Source organism: Rutidosis leptorrhynchoides, chromosome 9, assembly GCF_046630445.1.
Source record: "Rutidosis leptorrhynchoides isolate AG116_Rl617_1_P2 chromosome 9, CSIRO_AGI_Rlap_v1, whole genome shotgun sequence".
NCBI lineage: Eukaryota > Viridiplantae > Streptophyta > Magnoliopsida > Asterales > Asteraceae > Rutidosis > Rutidosis leptorrhynchoides.
This window is the reverse complement of record NC_092341.1, coordinates 321,686,045-321,711,845: the sequence shown is the minus strand read 5'-3', so window position 1 is coordinate 321,711,845 and position 25,801 is coordinate 321,686,045. Positions and strand designations below refer to the sequence as shown.

Sequence of the window (25,801 nt, the reverse complement as noted above, 5' to 3'; positions counted from 1 at the left end):
ATTACTTTCAAAATAGTTGGTTGATCAACTACAAACAAATCCAGATATCCCAGTAAAAGGCCAATTAGAGAAGGATTTGGAGGTCAAAATACATCCACATAAAGCTTTTAGGGCACTGCAAAAAGCTAGAAAACTGATAAAAGGAAACTACATGGATCAATATGGAGATCTAAGAGATTATATACTTGAACTGAGGATATCCAGCCCTGATAGCACTGTTAAGCTTGAAGTAGAAGATTGTGATACACCATCATCAATGACAAGAGTGTTCAAAAGGATTTACATATGCTTGGGTCCATTGAAAAGAGGATTTACTGCTATCGGAAGAGAGCTTCTTGGTGTGGATGGAGCTTTTGTGAAAAAACACTTTGTTAACTGCTGTTGGTCTTGACTCCAATAATGGAATTTATCCTCTTGCTTATGCAATTGTAGAATCAGAATGCTACAGTTTTTGGTTGTGGTTTCTTGAATTATTGGCTAGAGATTTGGATCTAACTGAGATGTCTAATTTCACTTTCATAAGTGATAGGCAGAAGGTACCACTTATACTATTTATGTAATAATTGTTAATAATCGTAAATAATATATTATCTATAGTTAATATTAAAATGCTATAATGATGACTTCATAAATAGTCATTTTCTTTCATTGAAGAAAATAAAAAAAAAATCTAACCCACTTGGATGACATCATAAATCAATTAAAATATCTTTAATAAAAATAATTATTTATTAATTAACTTGATCCAAATAACGGAGATAAAAAAGGCCACGTATTAGTTAATAGGATTATGAAAATTGGATTTATTCAACAAATTTATCTATTAAACTTAAAAATCCAAGCAATAATCTCTATTATGCTAAATTGGGAAGAAAAAAAACCCACGTACTCCATAGAAATAGGACGACTATTTTTATTCTATTTAACAACAAAAAAAGAAGGTATGTCACATTAATTTTTTGGTCAAATTTGTTGGATAAAATATGTTTTTATAGTTATCATTATTAGGAAATCGTATTATTAAAACTTCCGTTCAATGGACGGGTTTATAAAAAAAACTCAGTGTATTTATCTGTAATGAACCTCACCAGTTACAAAATCATATTTGCGAAAATATATTAAACAGGTGCCAAATCATATTTTTACAATTTTCGTCTATCGGGCGGGCTCATAAAACTATATATCTATACACCTATACATATATATAATATTGGATGATAATATTAATGTTTTTGAAATGCAGTCACCAATTTTTAAATACCCTAACCATTTGATACCATTACATGTATAATTTTTTTCGCTCATTATGCACATGCTTAAAGTGCGCTATTTATATTTGCGATAATACCAAATTACAACTTCCGTGCAACGCACGGGCTCAAACACGTGGAGCCCTTATACACAAATACGTGATGTCATTAAGTATCATTTTTCTAATTAGAAAAAAAACCGTCGCAAAGATTGGTCGTAAATATCATTAAACTACTCCTACGAATATGGAAATAATATTAACATCCAATAATCCATCCACCTAACTAACTCTCTTCATTCATCGAATCTTTCTCTCTCTCAAAATTGTCTTCTAAAATGATTGTGTAATAAATACGTTAATTGTGTAATATATGAAGCATTATGTATAACATTAAGATAAAACACCTCCGACCATATGTACAATATTGAAACATTATGTACAACTTTATAGTAAAACACCCTCATGATCATATGTAAAATATTTGAAGCATTATGTACAACCTTATGATAAAATACCCACATGATAAAACAAATGTTCAAATTTTAAAGCATATTGTACAACCTTCATATAATAATTGTATTTTATTTTTTAAAAAAATTTCAAAAGGCATTTGTTATTAGTAATAATTATTATTAAAAATATAAATACATAATTTTTAAGCAAACTTTATTATTATTTTTTTTTATTATTATTATTATTATTATTATTATTATTATTATTATTATTATTATTATTATTATTATTATTATTATTATTATTATAATATTAATATTCAAATATGAATTTTCTTTACGAGATTAATTACGTTACATATGTATGCAAAAATACATGTCTCTATATGATTGTAAAAAACAACGACAAATTTCTTAGTCGTAATCCGTGGTTTTACGGGTCATTAAACTAAACGAATTTAGCAATTACATTCACTTAATTCCTAAAACATATCATTAAAATGTTTCGTTTAATCAATACTGTGGTTTCACGGGTCATTTCACTAGTTTATTTTTAAATGCCTAATTTATATTGTTTTGTAACAGGGACTAATAGCTGCTGTTGGTAAAGTTTTTTCTGTGGCTGAGCATAGATTCTGTTTGAGGCACATCCAACAAAATATGAAGAAATATTGGCGTGGGGCTGCATTTAAAAATCATTTGTGGGCCTGTGCAAGTGCCACCACTGTGCCTCAGTTTGAAAGGAAAATGGATGAGTTTAAAGAGTTTAGTGAACCTGCAAATCTGTATCTTTCTAAAATTCAACCTGCACAATGGGCAAGAAGTCATTTTATAGGTAACATTGGTCTTTACTTCATTTACATTTAAAGTTGTTTACATTTACAGTTGTCACATTTTAAGAATGTTTTATATATTTTTTTCATAGGCCGTGCACATTCAGACATAGTGAAGTTCTAAATAGATGGCTATGTGATGCTAGAGACAAGCCCATCATTACTGCTTTGGAATATATCAGAACATATATGATGAAGAGAATTGCTAATGTTAGAACAACAATTTCAAAGTGTAAAGGGCCACTTACACCAGCTGCCACTAAAATGTTTGACAACATTGAGAAAGAAGCAATGAAATGTGATGTTATTTGGAATGGAGATGATAAGTATCAGGTAAATGGTCATCATAATGACCAATGTGTAGTTGAAATGACTTTGAGAACTTGCATCTGTAGAAAATGGGAGCTGACAGGCATGCCTTGTAAGCATGCAGTAGCTGTAATGTTGAACATGGTTGTTTATAGTCAAGATGTTGTGTTAGAGTCAAATGTTCATCCCGTGTATTGGTTATCTACTTGGGAAAAAACTTATTCTCATACATTAACCCTGTAAAAGGCAAATCTGAGTGGGTCAAGTCTCCAGTACCAACAACTTTGGTATGTCCAAAAAAAATACCAACTGCAGGTCGTCCTAAGAAAAACAGGAGGAAATCCCTTGAAGAAAATGATGACATGGTTGCTAATGAAAAGCTATCAAAGAAGGGGACGAGTATTAAATGTTCAAGGTGTGGTACTTATGGACATAATGTTAGGGGTTGCACTGAGGGAGGTGAAGGGTTGAAAAGAAAGCAAGCAAGTGGTAAAGGTACCAACAAAAAAGCAAGTGGTAAAGGTAGCAACAAGAAAGCAAAAACTGGAACTGGTGGTGCTTGAAGGTGTTTGTCTTTGATGTCTTTTGGTTTGTGTTTCAATTATGTCATTTGAAAGTCTTTTGAACAATGTTATTTGGAATTTGGTATTAGTGTAATGAACAATTTCGTGTAATGTCTTTTGGTTATTTGGTATTTGTGTATTGAACAATGAATTGCTAAATTTGGTACTTGTCTTTTGGTTATTTGGTACTTGTCTTTTGGTTTATGATTAGCTAAATTTGATGTTATTTTGCTTGTTAATTGATGTTATTTTGCAAACACATTAAGAATATACATAATCACACAACATTAGATATAATCACAACATTACTGTTTATTGATGTTAAAACACAACAACATTGACAGATTGCTTATTTCTGCATACATTACCAACATTTTCCAATCCCAAACAACAACATTGACAACTTAAGATACAATAAAGTACAATATAATTCCAACCCAATAAAGAAACATAATCCACTTCAGTCTTCTTGTTTTGTCCTTTTCTAATTGAAGCAAATCTTGTTGTGGCTCATCCTTGATAGCCTCAACCCTCGTAGGTGGATCGATCCAACAAAAGAAACCACAATCGGAATACTTCAAAATAAAATAATTACAAACCATTTAATCAAAAATTAAAGAACCAACTTTTTTTAAATAACAAAATTAAAAATTCGTAAATAGGGGGACAATCACCTGATTTCGACATCTGAAAAAAATCTGGATTCTTTAGTGCTGTTGCCGTTCGTTCAGCTGCAAGTATACCACAATTACAATAAATCATCGTTAATTTCTTATGATGAGGAGCTGAGACGTGCTCGATTTTAAGAAGGAGAAAACCCTAATTAGGGACGAGATTTACAAATCTCAATTGTGAAGAATTGTGGGTTTTTATAATAGACGAAGAAAATACAATGACAAAAATACCCTCACGTGATATGCACGTGATGAGAGGTAACGACAGGTCTTGACAGAAAGTAGACGGGAGGATGAGGGATGAAGATTTTTGATACATTAGGGACGAGGAATGCAAAAAAAATAAAAATGACATGGATTCAAATTTGATGTAAAGTTTAGGGACGAGGAATGAAATTTTGTCTTTAATAAATATATTTATTGATGAAATTTTTCATCTATATTTATATCTTGATATCCATTTAAATTTATTCATATTCATCATAAATCGAGTGGATAATATAGATATTCACTGGTATGGGTATCAGGATACCCATTGTCATCTCATATGAATGAACTATGTTGTTAAAAAGGTTGGTTAAATGATAAAGTTTGTTAAGCAATCTCATTTTAATGAGGTCATTTGTGATCTTACCTTGATATGATATTGTTGTGCTACTTAACTTTTACAATCACATTTAACAAAGTTATTATTTATTTATTACACAAATCATGTTTTTATGTTACCTTTGAATATCATCAAGCTACTTTTAGTTTAGAAAATTTAATTTTATATATATATATATAGTGGTAGGATCAAGAGGGAAGTAACCAATCGGGGGGAAGCGGGGGGAAGCAAAAACTTTTTTTTTCGTTTTTTGAAAAAACTTTGTTCACGAACATTATAGATGAGATGAAAATATGAACATTTAGTAGAGACACTTTGTGATAAATGTTTTTATTTTGGCGGGAAAACGCTCGAAGAAGTAATATATAACAATTATCGTGTTTTTCGAGCGTATATTGAGGTTTTAGCTATTGGGGTTTAGATATTAGGGTTTTAGGGTTTAGATATTAGGGTTTAGAAATTTAGGGTTTAGGGTTTAGATTTAGGATTTAGATTGAGTTTTTAACACGAACGGTTTAGAGTTTAGGGTTTAGGGTTTAGGGTTTGGTGTTTTGGGTTTATGGAATAAACCGAAAACACCAAACCCTAAACCCTAAACCCTAAACTCTAAATCGGGCTAAATTTTACTTCACAAAACATGAAGAAAAAAAAACGTTCATATTCTCCACAAACAATATTATCTTGAATGTTATTTTTATCGATCGTTTTCCCGCCTAAATAATAACATTCATCACGAAGTGTCTCTTCTAAATGTTCATATTTTCGTGTGATCTTGATGCCGGAAAAAAAAATCCAAAAAAAAAAAACGAAATTTTTTTTTTTTGCTTCCCCCCGATTGGTTACTTCTCCATTGATCCTGCCCCTATATATATATATATATATATATATATATATATATATATATATATATATATATATATATATATATATATATATATATATATATATATCCGATTGGTTACTTCTCCATTGATCCTGCCCCTATATATATATATATATATATATATATATATATATATATATATATATATATATATATATATATATATATATATATATATATATATATATATATATATATATAGGGGCAGGATCAATGGAGAAGTAATCAATCGGGGGGAAGCGGGGGGAAGCAAAAATTAATTTTTTTTTTTTTTGTTTTTTTTGAATTTTTTTTTCCGGCATCAAGATCACACGAAAATATGAACATTTAGAAGAGACACTTCGTGATGAATGTTATTATTTAGGCGGAAAAACGATCGACAAAAATAACATTCGAGATAATATTGTTCGTGAAAGATATGAACGTTTTTTTTTCATGTTTTTTGAAGTAAAATTTAGCCCGATTTAGAGTTTAGGGTTTAGGGTTTAGGTTTTAGGGTTTTGGGTTTATGGAATAAACCCAAAACACCAAACCCTAAACCCTAAACCTTAAACTCTAAACCGTTCGTGTTAAAAACTCAATCTAAACCCTAAATCTAAACCATAAACCCTAAATTTCTAAACCCTAATATCTAAACCCTATAAACCCTAATATCTAAACCCTAATATCTAAACTCCAATAGCTAAAACTTCAAAATACGCTCGAAAAACACAATAATTGTTATATATTACTTCTTCGGGCGTTTTCCCGCCAAAATAAAAACATTTATCACAAAGTGTCTCTACTAAATGTTCATATTTTCATCTCATATATAATGTTCGTGAACAAAGTTTTTTCAAAAAAAGAAAAAAAAAAAAGATTTTGCTTCCCTCCGCTTCCCCCCGAATGGTTACTTCCCTCTTGATCCTACCACTATATATATATATATATATATATATATATATATATATATATATATATATATATATATATATATATATATATATATATATATATATATATATATATAAAGATTCACACAAAGTACACAATCAGAATGAAAACAAAGATTTGTACCGTTTGATCAGATAACCACTTGGGTATAAATCGGACAAACAAATCATTAATCAAGTTGAACTAGAGAAGAACGAAACAAGTTTTAAGTCTACAATAAATAAACAAGTTTCTCTTATATATACGGATTATTACATCTTACATGTCTCATAAGTTGTACACACGAAAATTAGTGGTGAAGAATGAAACAATTTTAACTCTACAAAAAATAAACAAGTTTCTCTTATATTTGAACAAAAAATAAACAAGTTAATCTTATATTTGAATTACATCTTACGTTTCTCATTTTTCTAAAGGGTGATGAAGAAAGTGGACAAAACAGACATGCAATTCTCATCGAATAAATACATAGGTATACATGAAAAGTAGTGGTGTTGTATCTTAGAGATTGTTAACATGTAGACTTCTTTAAATACGAAAATTTTTAAATTTAAATATGTCAGAATATCTAAATTGTTACATGTGATTCTAACTCAGAGTGACATCACGGTTTTTTTTTTATAAACCTACAATCACTACAAGAAAAAAGGCCTTTAGTTGGTCACTAAGTTAAATGGTCACTAACCTTACAAAAATGGTCACTAAGTTAAATTAGTGACCAAAATTAGTTGGTCACTCTTCGTCACTATAGGTCCGTCACAAATTTAAATTAGTGACCAAAATATCAAATTGGTCACTATAATGACTAACATATCATGGTCACTTTTTATGATCACTATTATTAGTGACTAAAATATGGTCACTCACTTTGGTTGTTTGTGACCAAAAAGTGGTCACTCATCTTGAAGGTTTGTGACCAAAAAGTGGTCACTAACATTGAACATTTATGACCAAAAAATGGTCACTCACATTGGACATTTGTGATCAAAAAGTAGTCACTCATTTTGATCGTTGTGAATAAAACGTGGTCACTCATATTGACCGTTAATGACTAAAAAATGGTCACTCACATCGATTGTTAGTGACCAAAAAGTGGTCACTCATTTTGACCATTTGTGACTAAAAATTGGTCAATTCCCTCATTTGCCAAAACATGGTGACAATTGTTAAAATTTGCTACCTCTATTGCGATTATGTTCTACAGTAATCAAATATATAACCAAACCAAGCATTGAACATAAAATTTCATCTTCATTAAAAAGGAATGACAAATAGTTTTTCTACTCTCAATTGTAAGATCCGAATACAATAGTCAACGGAAAACCATAAACAGAACACTTATATCTTCTTGGCTAAGCTGAAAATTTTACCAACCCACATATGATCTCTGAGTATGCCACTTCCCTTTTAGGCTTTAGCTCCTAAATGTTCGGAACAAGAAAATTAACGAATTATGTCACCTGCAACGGAACATCAAATTGGCAGATTCCTTTAATACAGTAAATGATACTGAAAGGAGTTAAAGTTAAGAACGTTGACTCACTTTATGACATTAACTGGGCCCAGATTCAAACTGTCTCTCCACCTCTATGCATTTGCAGCACATTGGTTCACCTGCATCAAGTAGAGAGCTTGATAAAGAAAGTGTAGCAATTATGGTTACACTTAACTTAGCATACAAACAGATTTTCTTTGGGTCAAGATGAGTATTTGATCCAACCACCACAAACCATGTTAACATAATCAAGAGAATACAGTATACAGTATTAAATGTTCTATTAACTGCACCTTAGGTTCCCATTTAAGGCCATATTGACATAATTAAGAGAATACCATACAAGTATACAATAAGTTCCATCAAGTACCTTAGTTTCCCACTTGGGCTCTTCTTATCAGCAGGGTACAAAAAAACACCCCCGTAAAGTAAGGCCCGATGAATATCAGCAACCATACTAGCAATCATACTGTAACAAATATAATGAAACATAATTTAATCCATATAGAACAAGAATCAACAAGTTATACTCAAAAACCTTTCACATTAAATCTTAAACAATTCCTATAACAATATAAATATATACCTTCTGATATACCTTGGAGATTTTGCAGATGATTTATAATGTATGGGTGGGTGAGTATAAACTCTACAAGGGATGGATAAAGGGTAAACCCATTCACACCAATCCAGTACTTAACACAAGCTGAAAACAAATGGATTTCTCAATGAGCTCATTAAGTAGATAACAAATTATCTTTAAAAATGTAAATCCAGAATATCACACTACAAAATAAAATATGTAAAAGAAAATAAATAAAAGTTAAAAGGTTATATAGTTCAGATGGGATATATACAGTTCCTATGGAAACACCACAGTCGTGTTGGAGGATCCATCAAGCGGATCAAAAACAACACAATACCTGCATAATTTCCATATAATTTGAGAAGTGAATAAAGGTAAAAGATTATATAGAAATATAAGATAGATCAGATCAATGTAACATCCCGCCTTTTTCCGTCAATTTTCCGTTTAACTATTTAAGTTCCGTTATATGTTTATAACACATCTCGTTAATACGCGTTTTAAATTATCATGTTTAGGTAATTTAACGCACCCGCAACCGAACTCGAGGGACTAGTTTCGCCAAAACACCAAAGTGGTGACTAGCTTTTGACTAAGTCAACCACCTCCTCACCATTATCCATTCATTTCTCTTTTTCTAAAATACTTCCATATTTTTCTCTAATTTCATCAAAAGGAAATCATCATCCAAATTCGTTCAAGAAGGATTCAATCAAAACAAATTACATATTTGAACTCCTCGTGATCTCCTCTTCGATTCCATACCGATTTCATCAATTTTGGGTAACTTTCTAAAATCACTAATTTTATGTGTTCTTGAGATTTTTGAGTTATAAAGTTGTTAATTAGTGTCTATGGCTCAAGTCTAGTATGATTATGTGTTTTGTATGCTTGTTCTTGCTATTTTGATGTAACTAGTTCATATTGAAAGTTCACATGCTTAATCTTGAATTTTGAGTGTTCATATGTTGTTTGATGCTAAGAGTTCATGTTTTAATCTTATTCCTAGTGTTACTAGCTTCGTTATGATGTATGGTTTGGTTAAAGAAACCTTCTAAACTTGATTATGAAATTTGGTGAATTTGAGTTAGGGTTTCATGAACCAGAAATGGACTTTTGATGCTTTAAATGACACGAAATGCTAATTGTAAGTGTTAGGTTGTGTTGTATGCTCAATTACCTACAAAATGGCATGTCATATGTATGCATTGAATGCCCGAATCATTAAATGTGCATTGGTGAGTTTGAAGCATTAATGTGTGCATTGAATGATCACTTGGTTTGAAAACTCGGTTGTTACAAATGAGGTTTTTGATTGATGAATTGTGTTTAGTTGCATTCTACGTCAGAAGAGCTTTCCAACGATATAAGGTGCGAGTCCTAAGTGTTAGCGGTTTGTGTTTTATGCACAAAAAGGTTTTGGATTGAGACTTGAACATTTGGGACTGGCCAGGCACCAGCACCCGGCCTTTGCCGCGGCGCGGCCCCTTCCTGTCGCGGCGCGACATATAAGGGGGCCAGGTTCTGACCTCCTTGTCCCAAATGTGAAAAATGTTTGGCACGTTCTAGACCTCCAATTCACATGCAATTTGTTCTAACATGCTTATATATGAATAATTAGCATAGAAAATTTGTTCGGGACCCGACCCGAACATGTTGACTTTTTCGTTGACTTTGACCGACCAAGTTTGACTTTTTGTCAAACTTAACCAATTAATTACACAATCTTTCTAACATGCTTTTATACTTGTGTCTTGCATAAAACTTGATGATTTGATTCACATGCTATATTAATCGAGTCGTATTGAGCCATAGGACTAATTGAACATCTTTGACCCTTCGTGACTATCGTTATTGATACAACCTATTTGTTTAGGTCAAGATTAGCATTGTTCTTTGCACACGTTACTTGTCGAAGTACTTTTTGATTCGTGCATACAAGGTGAGATCATAGTCCCACTTTTACTCTTTTTGAACTTACTTTTGGGATGAGAAAACATAAACGTTCTTTTAAACTACGTGAACACAAGTACAAGGAAAAAAAACATTCTACATACGAGTTTGAACACAAATCCTCAATTCGATTATCATTAGTTTCATCAGATGGTGTAAGCGAGAACTTATGTTATATGGCCATATGGGTTTGACAAACCCTCACTTCGGACGGTTCGCTACCGTCTACGGGTGAAATATATTTTCGGGAAACAGTGTATGTTCTAACACTATTATTACGGGGTTCAACGGACGGAATGTTAAGCTTTGATAATTGAGTGCTCGTGAATATTAACTTTTAGAATGTACTATGACTTTATCGATGTTGCAAATCTTGTGGTTCAACTTACTATTACTCACTTACTTATTTAAACCTATGATTTCACCAACGTTTTCGTTGACAGATTCTCTATGTTTTTCTCAGGTCCTTGAACTTAGGTGATACATGCTTCCGCTCATACTTTTTGATACATGCATTGGATGTCGAGTATACTTGCATACGTGGAGCGTCTTTTTGACTACTTTAAATTGTGTCGCACGTGTTTCATACAAACTTTAAACATTGTTATGTACTTGTTATGGAAACTACTTTTGTAAACTTTGAAACATCCTTATTTATGAAATAAATGCGACATATTTTTCGGTCAAACTTCGTTATAAAGACTTACGACCATGTAATGGGACCATACGTAGATGACGCCGTCATTTGACGATTTGTCGGGGTCGCTACAAGTGGTATCAGAGCCTTGGTTGTAGGGATTTAGAGTTCATTGGTGTCAACCCCGAGTCATAGGGTACATTGGTGGGTCTAGACTACAACCGGCATATAGACTTGACATAAGAATTACTTGACTACATGTGCATTTATACTCGAGCTCTCTTACTCATATCTACTCTTATTCTATCTAAAATCTTGCGTTGTATAATTTAATTGACACGCCACCTTGACTATATGATGTAATGTCGAATGCACATATGAATTAGGGTAATATAATTCCCGGAAATTATATTACGGTGACTCATATGAACATACCGACATTATGACATAAAGAATTTAAGGCGAGTCAAGGATAATTTTCTCTTTATCTTTATTCCATATCACGGTTAGTATTATTTAGAATACTAACCAACGGTATTCTTTTGTTTTGAAGGAACAATGCTTCCTCGCCGTGTACGACGCAATGAAACTCCCGAACAAGCTTTGCAACGTATGATAGCCACCGCCGTGGATGCGGCCATGGCCGGTCACTCGTCCAACAACAACAATAATAATAACAACAACAACAACCAAGGAGCCGGTAACTCTAGCGAAGGGTGCTCCTACAAAGCTTTCATGGGGTGCAAACCTCACACTTATGATGGAACCGGGGGACCGGTTGTGCTTACTCGTTGGTTTGAACAAACCGAGGCCGTCTTTAGCATAAGCGGTTGTCGGGATCAAGACAAGGTCAAATACTCCACCCACACTTTCTCCGGAATTGCTCTAACATGGTGGAACACCTATGTTCAATCGGTGGGTACCGATGAAGCTCATGCCCTCTATTGGGCCGATCTAAGGGAAAAGATGATTGTTGAATATTTTTCGCGCGAAGAAACCCGAAAGCTTGAGGAAGAACTAAGAGCTTTGAAAGCGGTCGGAAACGATCTTAAAGCTTATAATCAACGCTTCGCCGAACTATCCTTGATGTGTCCTAATCTTGTTAACCCCGAATCTCAAAGGATTGAGCTCTACATGCTCGGTCTTCCAAAAAGCATCAAACAAGGGGTGATGTCATCCAAACCCGCTACTCATCAAGCCGCTATGAACATGGCCCGCCAATTAATCGAAACGGTTGACGAAATCGTAGTGCCGGCTCCTAAGGCCGAGGACAAGTCGGGTGGCAACAAAAGGAAATGGGAAGCCACTCCATCAACCAACTACAACAACAACACCTTCACCAAAAAGCCTTTCAACAACGACGGCAAGAAGGGTTATGTCGGAAACTTACCTTTTTGCAACAAATGCCACAAGCGTCATCACGGCGAATGTAACAAGCTAGTTTGTCACCGTTGCCAAGGTGTTGGTCATAGGGCCAACAATTGCACAAGCGCCGCCCCCATTGCTCGAAAGGGGCCCAATCCTCCAAAAACGGTCACTTGTTACGAATGTGGCCAAACGGGCCATTATAAGAACGAATGCCCGAAAAAGAAAGCCAACCCCAACAACCGAGGCCGAGCCTTTAACATCAACACCGAGGAAGCCCGAGATGACAATGAACTAGTCACGGGTACGTTTCTTCTCAACAACTCTTATGTTACTTGCTTATTCGATTCGGGTGCCGATAAATGTTTTGTGTCTAAGACTTTGGCTCCTACCCTTTGCACTCCACCACACCCTTTAGATACTACTTATTCCATCGAAGTGGTCGACGAAAAACTCTTAAGTGCCGACACATATTACCGGGGGTGTACTTTGAACATTTTGGGTAAGGAATTTGAAATTGACTTGATACCCATGGAATTAGGGAGTTTTGATGTAATAATCGGTATGAATTGGATGGTCAAAAATAAATCTCACATTCTTTGCGATCTTCACGCAATCCGAATTCCTATCGAGAATGGTGAACCATTGATTGTCTATGGCGACAAAAATTGCACCGGACTCAATCTCGTTTCGTGCCTTAAAGTTCGAAAGCTACTTCGCAAGGGTTGTTTCGCGATTCTTGCTCACGTTAAGAAAGTCGAGGCTGACGAAAAGCGCATCGAAGATGTGCCAATTGTTAGTGACTTTTCCGATGTATTTCCCGACGAATTACCGGGTCTTCCACCTCATCGACCGGTTGAATTTCAAATCGATCTTATTCCAGGAGCCGCACCCGTAGCGCGTGCACCGTATAGACTCGCTCCATCCGAATTACAAGAATTGCAAAGTCAAATCCAAGAGCTACTTGACCGTGGTTTCATTCAACCTAGCCATTCACCATGGGGCGCTCTGATTTTGTTCGTCAAGAACAAAGACGGATCCCTACGAATGTGCATTGATTATCGTGAACTAAACAAATTGACGGTTAAGAACCGATATCATCTTCCTCGCATTGATGACCTCTTTGATCAACTACAAGGTTCTTGTGTATACTCAAAAATCGATCTCCGTTCGGGTTATCATCAACTAAGGGTTAAAGGGGAAGATGTCTCCAAAACCGCCTTCCGGACTCGTTATGGTAGTTATGAGTTCCTTGTCATGCCTTTCGGTCTCACTAACGCACCGGCGGTGTTCATGGATCTCATGAACCGCGTGTGCAAACCTTACCTCGACAAATTCGTTATCGTGTTCATCTATGATATTTTGATCTATTCTAAAAACGAAGAGGAACACAAAGAACATCTCCGACTCGTGCTTGAACTCTTGAGAAAAGAACAACTCTATGCCAAGTTCTCCAAGTGTGAATTTTGGTTGAAGGAAGTTCAATTCCTCGGTCACGTTGTAAGTGATCAAGGCATTAAAGTCGATCCCGCAAAAATCGAAGCCATTAGTAAATGGGAGACTCCTACTACTCCTACTCAAATTCGTCAATTCTTAGGTCTCGCCGGATACTATCGTAAATTCATCAAGGATTTCTCCTTAATCGCTCGCCCTCTAACCGCGTTAACTCACAAGGAACGAAAGTTCATTTGGTCATCCGAACAAGAAACCGCTTTTCAAATCTTGAAAACTAAGCTAACCACCGCTCCTATCTTGTCACTTCCCGAAGGCAATGATGATTTTGTTGTATATTGTGATGCCTCGAAAAACGGTTATGGATGCGTATTAATGCAACGAAAGAAAGTCATTGCTTATGCCTCTCGACAACTCAAAGTCCACGAACGAAACTACACGACACATGATCTTGAACTCGGTGCCGTCATCTTTGCACTTAAGTTATGGAGACATCATCTTCTTGGTACCAAAAGTACCATCTTTACCGATCACAAAAGTCTCCAACATATCTTCGATCAAAAGCAACTAAACATGAGACAACGAAGGTGGATTGAGACCTTGAACGATTATAATTGCGAGCTTCGTTACCACCCCGGGAAGGCAAATGTAGTGGCCGATGCCTTAAGTCGAAAGGAAAGAGCGGTGCCTCTTCGTGTCCGAGCTTTGAATATCACCATCCACTCCAACCTTAATAGCCAAATTCGGGTAGCCCAAGATGAAGCTCTTAAGGACAACAACATCGCACGCGAACTTTTAAACATTCTCGTCTCCCGATTCGAAGTTAAGGAGACCGGACTTCGATATTACGCCGGAAAAATTTGGGTGCCTAGATATGGCGATCTACGAAACCTCATCCTAGACGAAGCCCACAAATCGCGATACTCGATTCATCCCGGCGCCAATAAGATGTACCATGACCTTAAAGAACAATATTGGTGGCCGAACATCAAAAAGGAGGTTGCTAGATACGTCGCCAAATGTTTGACTTGCGCTAAAGTCAAAGCCGAACACCAAAGACCGTCCGGGTTACTTCAACAACCCGAGATCCCGCAATGGAAGTGGGAAAGGATCACGATGGATTTTATCACCAAACTACCGAAAACGTCGGGCGGTTATGATACAATTTGGGTCATTGTTGACCGTCTCACCAAATCCGCGCACTTTCTCGCCATGAAAGAAACCGACAAAATGGAGAAACTTGCACGACTTTACATTAAAGAGATTGTAGCCCGACACGGAGTACCGTTATCGATTATCTCCGACCGAGATGGTCGTTTCGTTTCTAGATTTTGGCGTACGTTACAAGAAGCGTTGGGAACGCGTTTGGACATGAGCACCGCATATCATCCCCAAACCGATGGGCAAAGTGAACGTACAATACAAACCTTAGAGGATATGTTACGAGCCTGCGTTGTTGATTTTGGAAAAGCTTGGGACAATCACTTACCTCTCGCCGAATTCTCTTACAACAATAGTTATCACGCGAGTATTAAGGCCGCACCTTTTGAAGCGTTATATGGTCGAAAATGTCGCTCTCCTCTTTGTTGGGCCGAAGTGGGTGACGTGCAAATTTCCGGGCCCGAACTCATTCACGAAACCACCGAGAAGATTCTTCAAATCCGAGATAGGCTTCGGACGGCCCGGAGTCGCCAAAAATGCTATACCGACAAAAGACGCAAAGACCTCGAATTTCAAGTCGGTGACCGTGTCATGTTAAAAGTCGCACCTTGGAAAGGTGTCATCCGTTTTGGGAAACGTGGGAAACTAAATCCGCGGTACGTTGGTCCTTTCGAAATCTTAGAGCGTGTTGGAACCGTTGCGTATCGTTTGGATCTTCCGCCTCAACTAAGCTCCGTCCACCCTACATTTCATGTATCTAACTTGAAGAAATGTCTTGCCGAGCCCGATATCGTCGTCCCTCTCGAGGAACTTACTATTAATGACAAACTCCATTTTGTGGAGGAACCGGTTGAAATTGTGGACTACGTCGAGAAGGAATTAAAACAAAGCCGGATCCCGATTGTTAAGGTCCGTTGGAACGCCAAAAGGGGACCCGAGTTTACTTGGGAAAGAGAAGATCAAATGCGAAAGAAACACCCTCATCTATTCCCGGTTCCGGAAACGTCAGATTACGAGGAAGAAACAACGACCACTACGCCTACCTAAATTTCGGGACGAAATTTCTTTTAAGGTGTAGGTAATGTAACATCCCGCCTTTTTCCGTCAATTTTCCGTTTAACTATTTAAGTTCCGTTATATGTTTATAACACATCTCGTTAATACGCGTTTTAAATTATCATGTTTAGGTAATTTAACGCACCCGCAACCGAACTCGAGGGACTAGTTTCGCCAAAACACCAAAGTGGTGACTAGCTTTTGACTAAGTCAACCACCTCCTCACCATTATCCATTCATTTCTCTTTTTCTAAAATACTTCCATATTTTTCTCTAATTTCATCAAAAGGAAATCATCATCCAAATTCGTTCAAGAAGGATTCAATCAAAACAAATTACATATTTGAACTCCTCGTGATCTCCTCTTCGATTCCATACCGATTTCATCAATTTTGGGTAACTTTCTAAAATCACTAATTTTATGTGTTCTTGAGATTTTTGAGTTATAAAGTTGTTAATTAGTGTCTATGGCTCAAGTCTAGTATGATTATGTGTTTTGTATGCTTGTTCTTGCTATTTTGATGTAACTAGTTCATATTGAAAGTTCACATGCTTAATCTTGAATTTTGAGTGTTCATATGTTGTTTGATACTAAGAGTTCATGTTTTAATCTTATTCCTAGTGTTACTAGCTTCGTTATGATGTATGGTTTGGTTAAAGAAACCTTCTAAACTTGATTATGAAATTTGGTGAATTTGAGTTAGGGTTTCATGAACCAGAAATGGACTTTTGATGCTTTAAATGACACGAAATGCTAATTGTAAGTGTTAGGTTGTGTTGTATGCTCAATTACCTACAAAATGGCATGTCATATGTATGCATTGAATGCCCGAATCATTAAATGTGCATTGGTGAGTTTGAAGCATTAATGTGTGCATTGAATGATCACTTGGTTTGAAAACTCGGTTGTTACAAATGAGGTTTTTGATTGATGAATTGTGTTTAGTTGCATTCTACGTCAGAAGAGCTTTCCAACGATATAAGGTGCGAGTCCTAAGTGTTAGCGGTTTGTGTTTTATGCACAAAAAGGTTTTGGATTGAGACTTGAACATTTGGGACTGGCCAGGCACCAGCACCAGGCCTTTGCCGCGGCGCGGCCCCTTCCTGTCGCGGCGCGACATATAAGGGGGCCAGGTTCTGACCTCCTTGTCCCAAATGTGAAAAATGTTTGGCACGTTCTAGACCTCCAATTCACATGCAATTTGTTCTAACATGCTTATATATGAATAATTAGCATAGAAAATTTGTTCGGGACCCGACCCGAACATGTTGACTTTTTCGTTGACTTTGACCGACCAAGTTTGACTTTTTGTCAAACTTAACCAATTAATTACGCAATCTTTCTAACATGCTTTTATACTTGTGTCTTGCATAAAACTTGATGATTTGATTCACATGCTATATTAATCGAGTCGTATTGAGCCATAGGACTAATTGAACATCTTTGACCCTTCGTGACTATCGTTATTGATACAACCTATTTGTTTAGGTCAAGATTAGCATTGTTCTTTGCACACGTTACTTGTCGAAGTACTTTTTGATTCGTGCATACAAGGTGAGATCATAGTCCCACTTTTACTCTTTTTGAACTTACTTTTGGGATGAGAAAACATAAACGTTCTTTTAAACTACGTGAACACAAGTACAGGGAAAAAAAAACATTCTACATACGAGTTTGAACACAAATCCTCAATTCGATTATCATTAGTTTCATCAGATGGTGTAAGCGAGAACTTATGTTATATGGCCATATGGGTTTGACAAACCCTCACTTCGGACGGTTCGCTACCGTCTACGGGTGAAATATATTTTCGGGAAACAGTGTATGTTCTAACACTATTATTACGGGGTTCAACGGACGGAATGTTAAGCTTTGATAATTGAGTGCTCGTGAATATTAACTTTTAGAATGTACTATGACTTTATCGATGTTGCAAATCTTGTGGTTCAACTTACTATTACTCACTTACTTATTTAAACCTATGATTTCACCAACGTTTTCGTTGACAGATTCTCTATGTTTTTCTCAGGTCCTTGAACTTAGGTGATACATGCTTCCGCTCATACTTTTTGATACATGCATTGGATGTCGAGTATACTTGCATACGTGGAGCGTCTTTTTGACTACTTTTAATTGTGTCGCACGTGTTTCATACAAACTTTAAACATTGTTATGTACTTGTTATGGAAACTACTTTTGTAAACTTTGAAACATCCTTATTTATGAAATGAATGCGACATATTTTTCGGTCAAACTTCGTTATAAAGACTTACGACCATGTAATGGGACCATACGTAGATGACGCCGTCATTTGACGATTTGTCGGGGTCGCTACAATCAAAAAGAAAAATAAAAAAAAATACTAAAAAGGGAATGTATATGGGTCTCACTTTCCACGATTGGACGGTTCAACAATTATAGCATCTTCATCCTCTTCAGAAACAAGAATGTACTGAAAAAGCAGTAAGCAAAACAGGTAAAAGGATATAATGTAGAGAATCGTGGCCAAATAGAACATAACAATCGAATTGTAATACAACGAGATAAATGAAACAAAAGCCCACAGGCTTTGCAACACAAAAGACATCAGATATGCATCAAGATATCAGTGAAAATAGATCCTTCCATGTGTTACCGTAGTAGTGAACTGAGGGAACTAACCTTAATATGTCCACCCAACTCGATCATCAGTGTGAATTAAAGCATCTTAATTAATTTAATTTAGTACTAAATGGAAATGAGAAGTGCTAGTATGTTTGCATCTATACCCCAAATGACCTTCACTAGGCATCGGGCTATGGGGTACCATTGCATGCAACTTCTTGGTGTTCTAGAGCTTTAGACTCAAAGTTTTCAAGCCATGCAGCTTCCTCCTACAATATCTTACATGCTCATTGGAAAAAAATCAGTACAAACCATTACACAATTCTTGAAGTATCAAAAAGTGCTTCTAAATTATTTAGGTACCTACGTACGGAGATCTTCGAGTCCAAGTTTTGTTTGAAGAATCTGCAGAGTGGTTTGCTCATGTTGAATATTCAAGGATTTCATCAAGAAAAAGGCAATTGCTATAGCATGATAACTAGCAGCAGTCTATAAAATTGAAAGGTGCCGTAGTAGTGAACTGAGGGAACTAACCTTAGTATTTAGCAATCCAATACATCAGGTATTACAAACTCTATCCCTAAGACTCATGGTCAATCACTCCTTTTTCCAGCTGCAAAATAGAATCACCTAAAATCCTATAACAAACAATTAAACAAATGAATTCATGTAACAATCAAAATCAACAAGTGTTGAGATTTCCTTCACATAACAGTGAATCAATAATAATAATAATAATAACACTCTAATTGGGGAAAATTCAAGGTATCAACAAATATTTTAAACTAGATCACATGCAAAAACATTAGAAACATAATGATTCAAATACTCAAAATTATGATAATCTTATGTCACAACTGAAGTATACACTACAATTCTACATCAAATAGACCAGATAGAAAAAAATAGGTTAAAATAGTGGAGCATATAGATACAAGTGCATATGTACGTACGGAATTCAGGTAGCAAGTACCACCGAGGTTTTAGAACCCTATGGAGAGCCATTTTTAAGTTTTCAACCATTTTAGCCAAGTCATTAGCAACTGCAATTAACAACCAGCCATTAGCAACAGAGACGAGCTCCACTCGCTTTTGATTCACCGGACGCAATGAATATCAATCCTCACTGCCACATCACCGTGAAGCCTCGCATCGCTCGAATATATATATATATTCTCGTGTTATATAGGTCGTATCTGTATCAGTACCTATATGATTGATAAACACGATTGATTGATAACCAAATTGAAATTGTGAATTCGAATTACAGAGATATTGTCCAAACCGATTGATTTACCTGTAGTCCTGTAGATGAATCGATCGATTACAGAACGAAGCTATAAGGATTCTTCAGTAGGAAATTACGGAACGAAGGGATCGATTAGAGTTTGATTCAAGAGAATCGCATAGAGAGACAGAAAAAGTATTTTCACAAATAAAAACCCTAAAATTTGGGGACCGTTGAACTTATCAGAAGATACAGAAGAAGCGGGATTAGAATCTTTATTACTGAGCATTTAGGAGAAAAAACGAAGTTTATTAACGAGTAAAGTAATCTCTCTAATCTATAATTAGAAAAAAAAAAATTATGATGCTATAAAATTTTAAAAATGTTTACATGGCCAAATTCTTACCATTAGATGAGTTTTTGCCAAATTAATCTCAGCCCTTTAAAATAGGTATGGCGTCATTTAAGTATTCAGTTGGCAGTTACGTGTCTTTATTACCCTCATACCCTCGAATTGATATGCAAAAAATAAAACAAACCGCTGCAGTTTCTATCAATTTCTTCCCCTAATATCACAACCGATGTAATTTCTTTCCTACCATCTACTATTACTTAAAATCGATTGAAGATCTGATATATTTTTTTTTTTTTTTTTAAGATCTGATATATTACAATCGCATCACTATCTTTTCGATTTATTGCTGTAACCCGTCGCCAATTTGGGGTTTGAGGCGATGCACTTCAAATCATCGCCGGCACTGTTGTAATCGCTATCCAATTAGGGTTTTAATCCTCATGTTGTGTTGTCAGGGTTTGTCGAAATGATGGGTCAAACAAAAAAAAATAGTCAAGCGTATGATTGCATATTTACCTATACACGTTTTCATTTTCCTTATCTTATGAAATCACTGAATAGCTATGTAATTTGGTATTCACAGTTCATAATGTTCCTTTGTTTATTTTGATTGTTGTTACTATCTACCATAACTGATTGGTAATAGTTCCCTTTATAGTAAATTCATGTTTACCGCTAATTTTTTATGATTTTTGTTAATTGATGAATACAAAAGGTTCGTATGCATCTTGATTAAGGTATGCATCTCGATTAAAGCATCACTTGGATATGCTCTACTGTAAGTTATTTGATTCTCAAATTATACACTTACATTTCTTTTTTTCTTTTTTTTTGCATATTTTATATTCTTGATATAGATTTTAGGATTTGTATACACTTATCAACTATAAATTATTACTTATCCCTAATATTAATTATTACAAGGTTTGTAGTTACTATAATTGTTACTTTGGATAAACTAATATGTGGCAGTGTTTATGTTCTTGCTGTTAATCATCAATTCATGATTGATGATTACAATAGATAAAAAATAGTTTACCTTAATAAAACATTTGACATTATCTGGTGACTAAACGAATCTAATTCATGTAAGTGATAGGATTGGCAATTAAAGACCGGTTGAAAATGAAAGGAGACACCTATATATATTCCAGTGCTTTAAGTTGCTGAATAATTGGACGATTCGCAAAAATCAATGAAATGCCCTTCAACAAGGTTTGTAATGTACTTTATTCGCAAAGCATTTATATGATGACAACATTTCTCACAGTTACAAATTACCACTCATCTCTCTCATCTATAATAAGAAAGTAATTATGATTATGATATCATATTAAGCAAGGTGGCAAAATCTCACCCATTAAATGCATTTCCTAAATTAAATCTCAACCATTTAAATAACTAATGGCATCATTAGCAATTCTGATCGGCAGTTAAGGTTTCTAATTACACTCCTGCCCTTTATACGAATTAAATTTAAGAAAAAAAAAAAAAAAAAAAACTGTATCACTAAATTAGGGGAAACTGGGTCAAAATTTGCTACCCGTTTCTTTCTTCCCATGAACGCTTCATCTTCAAATAATCCTAGATACATATCGATGATTTTTTTTTTATAAATCATTTTTATTCCTTTACCTATGATGATGACCGAAGATCAATCAACCATAAGTTGCGATTCATTTCTGCTCCATCTTTTTTTCCCTCCGATTGATGATTAAATGGGCTTTTGTTCTTTGATTCTAGGTTTTAATTTTCAACTACAAATGTATAATCACTGATTTGTGTATCACTAAAAAGTTTGTAATTGATTTAGGTTCCGAATTCTGAATACCTTTGCAATCGGTGGCTATCAATATCCCTCTAATCATCCGTTACGCGAAAATCACAATTACGATTGGATGAGGTAAGTAAACATTCAACTTTTCTTTTCCTTTCCATAAGTGCTTTGTATTTTTTATACTAGCAAACTTTGGCCGCTTAATTATTGATTGATACGATGTTTTCAACTTTGATATTTGATATTTGATGTTTATGTCATGTTGTTTATAGGTATTGTTTTTTTATCAATTATTATCTTTGGCGCTTTTTTTATGCACAAAACGTGTTTTCTGACTGGATATCATTCTCTGTTTATTAGCATATTAGATTACAATTACCATCGTGATGTTTCTTTATTTACATAACCAATCTATCAAATAAATGTCGTATGTAATGTTATAATTTCATTTACTATATTCAAGTTTTGCTATTATTCATTATTTCAGGTGAAATGGCTGAACAAACAACTTAGCAAACTACTGCCTCATGCTGAAGAAGTAATTTTATTTACCTTTGTTATTCTCCACCAATATTTATTTATTATGAGGATATGGTCATTTACATAGATTATAGTTGTGTAAAATTTTAAATTTTCAGACTGCTGAAATAATAATTAGAGATTCCGTTGAGCCTATATAAGAAGAGTATTGTCCAAAAGGAGTTTCGTCTTATGAAGTTCAACAAACTGACTCTTGGAAACGTAGCGCCAAACATTGAAGCTATCCGTGTTCAGAGCCAAAAACAGGGTCAAATAACAATGGACATGGATTTTTAATTTGGTGGTAATCCGGATATAGTTTTAGGAATCGAAGCAGGTGTTGTCTCATTACCGATTCAGGTGGGTACCATGGGCCGAAATGATTACAGTGCCACCTTTTTTGAGTTTTCATCGTTTTCTGATTAAATTTTTTGTCTTCGTTTACTCCCCACAGCTTAAGGATCTTCAAGTTTTTACTATTACTCGTATTTGTTTTATATCTCAATTTTGTGACGAAATCCATTGCATTTCTGATGTTGTTGTAGCTTTACTTTCTGAGGTAATTTTCGATCCATCATCAGATTAATTTGGTAACCCATACACATTCTTTCATCACTTGTGTTTGTGAAGGTGATTCTAATTGTTATTTCTTAAGGAATAATGAAGATATATACTTCCTGAAATATTTTAGATTAACCGGTTAAGTAATCATGTTATTTGAAATTTAATTATAAAACTATAAATATTGACCATGGTAACCTTTAATTTCCATGAATCAATCTATCTGATAGGTAGATCAGGTGTACGAGAAAGTAGAACTTTTATTATTTGTTATTAGCGTTTAATTGATTAAATGGTAGTTTTTAATCGATGGAGCTTCATATTATGTATTCAGTTTTTTGGTAAGCTGCTTTTGGTCTTTCAAATGGATTCTCAGCATGGTTGGGCAGGCTATTGATAGCACAAAGAGTGACACCATGACAAATAACATTATATGTGCTGATTGTGATGGAAAAGGTATGGTTATTCTCTCAGTCGTTATAGCCTATAGCAAAGCATATATTACAATTTGACCTTTCGATATTTTTTGTAAACTAACACTTTGTCTGTCTTCGTTACCGTTTTGTTCGAACTTTTTCAAGGATGGATATTTATCATCCACTTACAAAATCAGGTGCATACTGACTTCTCATTGTTCTTATTCTTGCGAACTTTTTTCATCTACAATTATTTCCTCCCGTGAGCAAAACTATTAATTTGAGGTCATGAGCATTAGTACTACACTATGGAGATTCTTGAAGCATTGTGAAAAAATTATTACGGAATTGTTGAGTTTTGTTGTTGATTGGTGATACTTGTTTGGATATAGAAACCATGACCTAACTTTTATATATTGCTAATTGTTAGAATGGATATGTGGGTGTGGAAATAAGTGGGTTGCACTGGAAATCAGTGGTAATTGTTGGTAATTTTTCACTGGAGCCACTCTATTCAGCTTATGAATTGGTTAACTTGAAGGCAAATATTAGTGGGTTTCAACATCAAAATCAGAAGCAAGACTCGGGTGTGGAATTTAAGTAGCAGCAGAGATGGTTAACTCACCACACATGAACTTATAGGTCTGATCGAGGATGCTTTCTTCCAACAGTTTTCTTAGTTGCAAAAAGTGTGTAAATCTTTCGTTTATAAGTTGTCACAATTCATACTCATTTACTTTGTATGTCTACTTTTAATGCTTTTGATATTTGTCGATTTATTATTTACATATATTGCACTATTAGTTATATCATTAAGCTAAATAAGTTTTTAAAAATATTGTTTTAGAATCATGTATGATAAAATACCCGCGAATGCGCGGGTTATAAACTAGTTATTATTATTACTCTGTATTATTAATATTAATATTAAGTATTAATTATTAAATTATTATTGCACCTATACAAGGGGTAAACTTTTACGCCGAGCATTCTCCGATTTTTTTTTTCACGAAAATGAAAGAGAATACCCATTAAAAAATAAAAGCACTAGCAGGCGCCATTACGTTTCAGCATATTTTAAAATTGATTCAAGCATCAAATTTCCAGTGTCGCGAATAACTTTTCGTAAAGTAAGTTATTGGGAAAAAAAGTTTAGCACGCCATTGAGTTACGATCCTAGATTCGTTAGTATTTATTGACAACTAGTTTTTGGTATCTATTTTTTCAAATTAGTGACTACTTTGTGGTCTCTATTTGTATATATTTTAGTAACAACCTTTTTGGGTCGCTGATATTCTATAATGACCACTATTTAGTGACGATATTTTTAATGGTAACTAACTAGCATTATTAGTGACCAAATAAAATTTGGTCACTAAAAAATGGTCACTAATGACCATTTTTCTTGTAGTGAATCTAGATCCGAATACGTACCAATACATTGCACAACTACACTATTTATGATTGTTAAGAACTTGTAAGAAAAAAATTAAATTTATTTGATCACAATTAATTTTGATTAATGCTATACTTAACATTTCAATATTTTTTGATTTGTTACAAGTTAAAAATGAAAAATCTAATGTGGGGCATGACAAGCGGTCCCTAATTCACTATTGATCACTATTGATGGTGATCGGAGATTTGATATCAAACAAATCAGATTCAAATTCCCACTCTCGTTTATTAGCGCATTTTCGATAAAGAGTGACGCAAACTGGATAATTTAGAACAAGCCAAGATTGTAAGCCACTGGCAATCATCATTACACATTCATAACGACGATATTCGTAAATTATCTTTGTTTTTTCTAATAAAGTTGATCTTAAAAAAAAAAAATAAAGAGCGGCGTGTGGTGCATTTGTGAAAGCCACGCTTCTGTATGTAAACTATACCATCTGTGTATGTCTCTACAAAAAGGAAGAACACTCCAGGAACATACTATTAAATTTATATAAATATATTGTTTACTAAAATCCATTATGTTATAGATTAAAAAGGGAACGACTCACCTATAGCATGCAAAATATGAGGAATTGATATGCATATAACATAATCAAACACAATTTAATTACAGCAATAATGATAAAAGCGGAACCAACGAACGTTTGCTTCAACGGTATCAAGCC

General features: G+C 34.6%; 1 long non-coding RNA gene across 3 annotated transcripts; it reads right to left on the bottom strand.

Moving 5' to 3' along the window:
- Positions 1–7,737: 7,737 nt before the first annotated feature.
- LOC139866634 (uncharacterized) lies at positions 7,738–20,276 on the bottom strand. Of its 3 annotated transcripts, XR_011765512.1 has the most exons (10): positions 20,114–20,276; positions 19,770–20,024; positions 19,351–19,454; positions 18,981–19,221; positions 18,603–18,664; positions 8,859–8,924; positions 8,588–8,707; positions 8,372–8,470; positions 8,050–8,091; positions 7,738–7,966 (listed from the first exon to the last, which is right to left on the bottom strand). It is a non-coding gene; the product is annotated as an uncharacterized lncRNA (long non-coding RNA). The 3 variants fall into 3 exon arrangements; XR_011765511.1 differs by having other exon boundaries at positions 18,603–19,221; XR_011765513.1 differs by lacking the exon at positions 7,738–7,966 and having other exon boundaries at positions 8,077–8,120; positions 18,603–19,221.
- Positions 20,277–25,801: the final 5,525 nt, after the last annotated feature.